Source organism: Oncorhynchus kisutch, unplaced genomic scaffold, assembly GCF_002021735.2.
Source record: "Oncorhynchus kisutch isolate 150728-3 unplaced genomic scaffold, Okis_V2 scaffold3589, whole genome shotgun sequence".
Taxonomy (NCBI): Eukaryota; Metazoa; Chordata; class Actinopteri; order Salmoniformes; family Salmonidae; genus Oncorhynchus; species Oncorhynchus kisutch.
In genome coordinates this window covers 408,290-415,654 of record NW_022265534.1, presented here as the reverse complement: position 1 = coordinate 415,654, position 7,365 = coordinate 408,290, and the positions used below count along the sequence as shown (strand labels likewise).

Below are 7,365 nucleotides of genomic sequence, written 5' to 3'. Positions count from 1 at the left end.
AAGCTAAAACATGTTCTAAACACGCATAAAAATCCTTAGCCCGAACAGACAAACCTACATCGTTTGGTGGATCTTGGAACAAAGGGAGCGCAAGACCCGAGGCGCGCATGTATTTTTGCGTGACCCGAAGGTTTCTTCCCGCCAAAGGGTGAGGGAGCGCGCGATTTTCACAATGAAGCGCCCCATTGAAAGAGGACATCGTGCTGAAGAGATAGGAACTGTTCCCAGATCTGTAGCTGGTTGGGAAGGGTGGGGGCGATGACGTCAAAGTTGGCCCAACTTTTCTGCTGACAGAAAGAGTTTGGAAGAATGGCTGCCCTGTGAGTTCTGCTTTACATAGATACATAATTTGAACGGTTTTAGAAGCTTTAGTGTTTGCTATTCAATAATATTTATTATATGCATATATTAGCAATTTTTGACAGATTTTTTGTCAGTTTACTATGGGCACACATTCCTCCAAAGCACGCATTCCTCCAAAGGGGGCAGTAATTCTTCCCTAGCCCTAACAGGGTTAGGAGTTTTTTAAATAGTATTACATTTAACAGGAATATAGGACATCTGTGATGATTTAGAATTATTGTAAGGATTAAGATAGATTGATTAAGGAAATGTTAGGACTTTAGAGATTGCCACTTATAGACATGTTTTTTCTAAAATCAATGATTTTAGATAAAGTCAAACAGTGAGACGCTTAGAACAAATACTTCTTAAACTAGATAAGACATTTGCCAGAGAATTGATACAGGATTGATATGAATGGATGCCCAAGGGAGAATTGGACATACATAATAATGTAAGAATAGAAGGATAAGTTACTAATCCTACCTAAGTCATTATTTAGGGTATATAAGGTTGTTACCTGGGCAGAGCCAGGTATCAAAAGGGGGTAAGTTAGTGGCCTATTGGATAATAAACTAATAATAAAACAATTGCTAACAAATAGGCATAGAAGTTAGAGATATAATCAGATAAAACATATGAGAAACTGTTTGTTAACCAAGCCTGTATGTCCAGGATTTTATGCATTACAGGTGAACTACAGGTGAAGTCACTCAATCCAGTCCCTGAGGCTTGTTGGGGGGACCATACCAAGGACTCCTGGTGACAGCTAGCTGAAAGAGCTACCCGGATTCATATCACACGGCGGGAGGGTAAGACACAATGACACTGTCAAACGTTAAACAGTGTTCGAGAGGAGAACTGGAATCAACCTGCGACTGGGAGAGGCAATGTAAAATCAAAAACATTTTTTTTTCTCACAATTAACATGCCTTTTCTTGTTTCAATTATGTTTTATTGTGAAAAATACAATATCTTCTTGTATACTTGTACAACTAAATAAACTAAAATCACATTTTCTTGTCACATACACAAGGTTAGCAGATGATAATGTGAGTTTAGCGAAATTCTTGTGCTTCTAGTTCCGACAATGCAGTAATAACCAACGAGTAATCTAACCTAACGATTTCACAACAATGACCTTATATACACAGGTGTAAAGGGATAAAGAATATGTACATAAACATACATGAATGAGTGATGGTGCAGAACAGCATGGGCAAGATGGAGTAGATGGTATCGAGTACAGTATATACATATGAGATGAGTAATGTAGGGTATGTAAACATTATATTAAGTGGCATTGTAAAGTGGCTAGTGATGCATTTTTTTCCATCAATTTCCATCAATTCCTATTATTAAAGTGGCTGGAGTTGAGTCAGTATGTTGGCAGCAGCCACTCAATGTTAGTGGTGGCTGTTAAACAGTCTGATGGCCTTGAGATAGAAGCTGTTTTTCAGTCTCTCGGTCCCTGCTTTGATGCACCTGTACTGACTTCGCCTTCTGGATGATAGCGGGGTGAACAGGCAGTGGCTCGGGTGGTGATGATGCACCTGTACTGACTTCGCCTTCTGGATGATAGCGGGGTGAACAGGCAGTGGCTCGGGTGGTGATGATGCACCTGTACTGACCTCTCCTTCTGGATGATAGCGGGGTGAACAGGCAGTGGCTCGGGTGGATGTTGTCCTTGATGATCTTTATGGCCTTTCTGCGACATCAGCAGTGTATGTGGAGCGTATGTCCATATATAATTGTACTATTTGTTATTCATCATAAAAGACGTACAACAAATGATCACATTGGTATTTTAATGGTGTTATTGTTTAAATTGTTTAAATTTAAGAGTTTAAATGTTTAAACAGAGGATCCATCTAAAACAGTATAAAACAAGATGATAAACAGAGGATCCATCTAAAACAGTATAAAACAAGATGATAAACAGAGGATCCATCTAAAACAGTATAAAACAAGATGATAAACAGAGGATCCATATAAAACAAGATGATAAACAGAGGATCCATCTAAAACAGTATAAAACAAGATGATAAACAGAGGATCCATCGAAAACAGTATAAAACAAGATGATAAACAGAGGATCCATCTAAAACAGTATAAAACAAGATGATAAACAGAGGATCCATCTAAAACAGTATAAACCAAGATGATAAACAGAGGATCCATCTAAAACAGTATAAAACAAGATGATAAACAGAGGATCCATCTAAAACAGTATAAAACAAGATGATAAACAGAGGATCCATCTAAAACAGTATAAAACAAGATGATAAACAGAGGATCCATCTAAAACAGTATAAAACAAGATGATAAACAGAGGATCCATCTAAAACAGTATAAAACAAGATGATAAACAGAGGATCCATCTAAAACAGTATAAAACAAGATGATAAACAGAGGATCCATCTAAAACAGTATAAAACAAGTGCAGTATGTTCTGAGAATGTTACTTTAATGTCAACTCATAACGTCACACTATAACTTCATGGGAGTCTTGTGGAAAGACTGCATGTTGTTTTGGGGGGATTGAGTGACGTCTTCATCAACATTTGCAGAATATTCCTGTAATATTTTCACCTCTTGTCAGACGCCAACAGTCTAGTCGGCTGCAGACATTCAGAAGGAGTTCTAGTAGTTTATTTGCCATTTGCAGGTATTAAAAGTAATACATACATTTAATTCCTTGTTGGATCTTTCTCACATATAGGACAGTACATACCAGAGGAGGCTGGTGAGGGGAGGACGGCTCATAATAATGTCTGGAACAGAGTGAATGAAATGGGACACATGGAAACCACGTGTTTGATACCATTCCACTTATTCCCCTCCAGCCATTACAAGCCTGTCCTCCCCAATTAAGGTCCCACCAACCTCCTGGGGTACAAACACAAACAGTAAAATATATCATAAAAAATGCAAATTTGTAAAAGATCAGAAAAGGAACCAAAAAGTTCAGTTATGTTCTAATAGTCTGATGAAAACAGTTTAGGTTGATGATTTAACAGGCAGATAGAACTGGGATAAAAGCTGTTCTAGAACCTGTGGTCCAGAAACTGATTTAACAGGCAGATAGAACTTGGATAGAAGCTGTTCTAGAACCTGTGGTCCAGAAACTGATTTAACAGACAGATAGAACTGGGATAGAAGCTGTTCTAGAACCTGTGGTCCAGAAACTGATTTAACAGGCAGATAGAACTGGGATAGAAGCTGTTCTAGAACCTGTGTTCCAGAAACTGATTTAACAGACAGATAGAACTGGGATAGAAGCTGTTCTAGAACCTGGGATCCAGTGTATGTGTGTGTCCAGTGTGAATGTGTGTGTACAGTGTGTGTGTGTCCAGTGTGTGTGTCCAGTTTGTATGTGTGTGTCTGTGTGTTTGTCCAATGTGTGTGTGTGTGTGTGTGTGTGTGTGTGTGTGTGTGTGTGTGTGTGTGTGTGTGTGGAGAGGGGCTGTGTGTGTGGATAGAGGGGCTCAGGCTCAGTGAATGTGGAGGTGAATGTGATCAGGTGGGTCAGTGTGTGTGTGTGTGTGTCAGGTGATTATTGACACTGAGGAGCCATCACCCCAAACCCTAATCCCTGGATAGAGGGGCTCAGTGAATGTGGAGGTGAATGTGATCAGGTGGGTCAGTGTGTCAGAGGAGGCTCTATAGAAGGACAGAGTGCCGGCTGGCCAGTCCAGATACACTCCTACTCTGTGGGGGCTGGAGGGGCGGACGTCTATGGTAGTCCGATTTTTATTGTGCCAGGCATAGTAACGGTTGTCAGTGCAGACCAGACTCCAGGACTTGCCATTCCATCCAAGACCACAGTCATTACCCCCTTCTCTCCTGCTGATTCCTTTATATGTCACTACTATACCAGCCCCTCTCCCACTCCACTCTACCTCCCAGTAACAGCGCCCAGTCAGACCCTCTCTACACATCACCTGTTCACAGTTCTCAAATCTCTCTGGGTGATCAGGATACGGCTGCTTCTTTCTCCTACATGTCACCTTTCTGTTCTCCTCAGAGAGAGAGAGGAGTCTGTTTACTGTGTTTGGGTCCAGTGTGAGATCACAGACATCTGATGGATGAAACCAGACACAATATTAGAAATCATCATCATTCACATTAGAATGTTAACTCACTTTTCACTAATTAATTTAATGTAGATGTTTCTAGGTATCAAAAGGAGAAGTGAAGGTAACGTGAGACTTGTTGAATGATCAGATGTTATACTGTATGGTAATATAAAACACACTTATTCCGCTTTTATTACACACGCACACACACACACACACACACACAAAAAGCAACTCTTTGTAAACGTTGGTGTCTCTGATTTCTGATTCTGTAGAACTACAGCTGATATTTAATATGACCAAGTCAGTAATGATGGTGGTCTTTGACTTTGACTTAACTTGAATTAAGACTTATTCTTAGTCATATTCTTCACAGCAGTCAACACTCACATTTTCTAAGCCCAGGTTTCATTCTGTTCTCTCCACCATGTTCCACACTGTAGCGGTAAGCAGAAGAACAGACAGTCATTGAGGGATACACCTGAACACACACACACACACACACACACACACACACACACACACACACACACACACACACACACACACACACACACACACACACACACACACACACACACACACACACACACACACACACGGTCAGCAAATAACTAAGAATGGTTGTCTGTGTGTGTGTGTGTCCAGTGTGTGTGTCCCCAATGTGTGTGTCTCCAGATTGTATGTACAGTGTGTGTCCAGTGTGTGTGTGTGTCCTGTGTGTGTGTGTGTGTATATGTCCAGCGTGCATTCAGTGGGTGTCCAGCATGTGTCAGTGTGTGTGTGTGTGTGTCCAGTATGTGTGTGTGTGTGTCCAGTATGTGTGTGCGTGTGTCCAGTGTGTGTTTGTCCAGTGCGTGTGTGTGTCCAGTGTTTCCAGTGTTTGTGTGTGTGTCACAACAGATCTTGTGTGACACACACTGGGCACAGACACTGGACAGACACACTGGAAACACTGAACATACATACACACACACACACACACACACACACACACACACACACACACACACACACACACACACACACACACACACACACACACACAGTCAGTATATAACTTTGTCCAAGTGGTGGTAATAATGTTTTTCTTAACTATCCTGATAAGTCAAACATGTCTGATATGAACATTGACATAAACCCACTACATACTTGAGTTTCTCCAGTCTGCAGTGTGGATCCTCCAGTCCAGCAGAGAGCAGTCTGACTCCTGAGTCTCCTGGGTGATTGTAGCTCAGGTCCAGCTCTCTCAGGTGTGAGGGGTTTGACCTCAGAGCTGAGACCAGAGAAGCACAGCCTTCCTCTGTGACTAGACAGCCTGACAGCCTGCAAAGAGTCAAATCATATTAAAATCACACTGCTATTCTTTGGTGGTGAAAAGAGTGACAGTATATTTTTTCAACATATTCAGATATATCAGTGTCCTGAATCCTTCCATATCTATTCGTAAAATAGTGTATCATCATAAAAAATATCTATTCATAAATGCATGTATCATTATTAGAAATGACAAAAAATCTTAAGTATTGCTTGTAGAGAGAAAAATGTACAAATATTATAGCAGACTGATCAGATCCGTTTAAAGCAGTATCAGTCAGAAGACAGACAGTGAGGTATCAGATTTAGATTGTATTGAGTATACAGTCCACACCATATCTATTTTAACAGTGAAGTTAACAGTTTAAATGTGGTTCGAAACTCCAACATTTTGGATTTATGATCAAATGTATACAGTATCACATACACCATATCTTAATATTTTGTCTAATTGATTACACGTTTCTAAATAATCCTGATGATGCCTTGAATAATAAAAAATCATGTATCATGAAAAATTGTGAGAGTTACAGAGGCTACAACAAAACATACTAACCTCTCACCATTACCAATAACAGAGGCTACAACAAAACATGCTAACCTCTCACCATTACCAATAACAGAGACTACAACAAAACATGCTAACCTCTCACCATGACCAATAACAGAGGCTACAACAAAACATGCTAACCTCTCACCATTACCAATAACAGAGGCTACAACAAAACATACTAACCTCTCACCATTACCAATAACAGAGGCTACAACAAAACATGCTAACCTCTCACCATTACCAATAACAGAGACTACAACAAAACATGCTAACCTCTCACCGTTACCAATAACAGAGGCTACAACAAAACATACTAACCTCTCACCATTACCAATAACAGAGACTACAACAAAACATGCTAACCTCTCACCATTACCAATAACAGAGGCTACAACAAAACATGCTAACCTCTCACCATTACCAATAACAGAGGCTACAACAAAACATGCTAACCTCTCACCATTACCAATAACAGAGACTACAACAAAACATGCTAACCTCTCACCATTACCAATAACAGAGACTACAACAAAACATGATAACCTCTCACCATTACCAATAACAGAGACTACAACAAAACATGCTAACCTCTCACCATTACCAATAACAGAGACTACAACAAAACATGCTAACCTCTCACCATTACCAATAACAGAGGCTACAACAAAACATGCTAACCTCTCACCATTACCAATAACAGAGGCTACAACAAAACATGCTAACCTCTCACCATTACCAATAACAGAGACTACAACAAAACATGCTAACCTCTCACCATTACCAATAACAGAGACTACAACAAAACATGCTAACCTCTCACCATTACCAATAACAGAGGCTACAACAAAACATGCTAACCTCTCACCATTACCAATAACAGAGGCTACAACAAAACATGCTAACCTCTCACCATTACCAATAACAGAGGCTACAACAAAACATGCTAACCTCTCACCATTACCAATAACAGAGGCTACAACAAAACATGCTAACCTCTCACCATTACCAATAACAGAGACTACAACAAAACATGCTAACCTCTCACCATTACCAATAACAGAGACTACAACAAAA

General features: G+C 40.1%; 1 long non-coding RNA gene across 1 annotated transcript; it reads right to left on the bottom strand.

Moving 5' to 3' along the window:
• Positions 1-4,630: 4,630 nt before the first annotated feature.
• On the bottom strand, positions 4,631-5,847 carry LOC116371726 (uncharacterized). Its single transcript, XR_004208989.1, has 2 exons — positions 5,574-5,847; positions 4,631-4,858 (listed from the first exon to the last, which is right to left on the bottom strand). It is a non-coding gene; the product is annotated as an uncharacterized LOC116371726 (long non-coding RNA).
• Between the last annotated feature and the right edge of the window lie 1,518 nt (positions 5,848-7,365).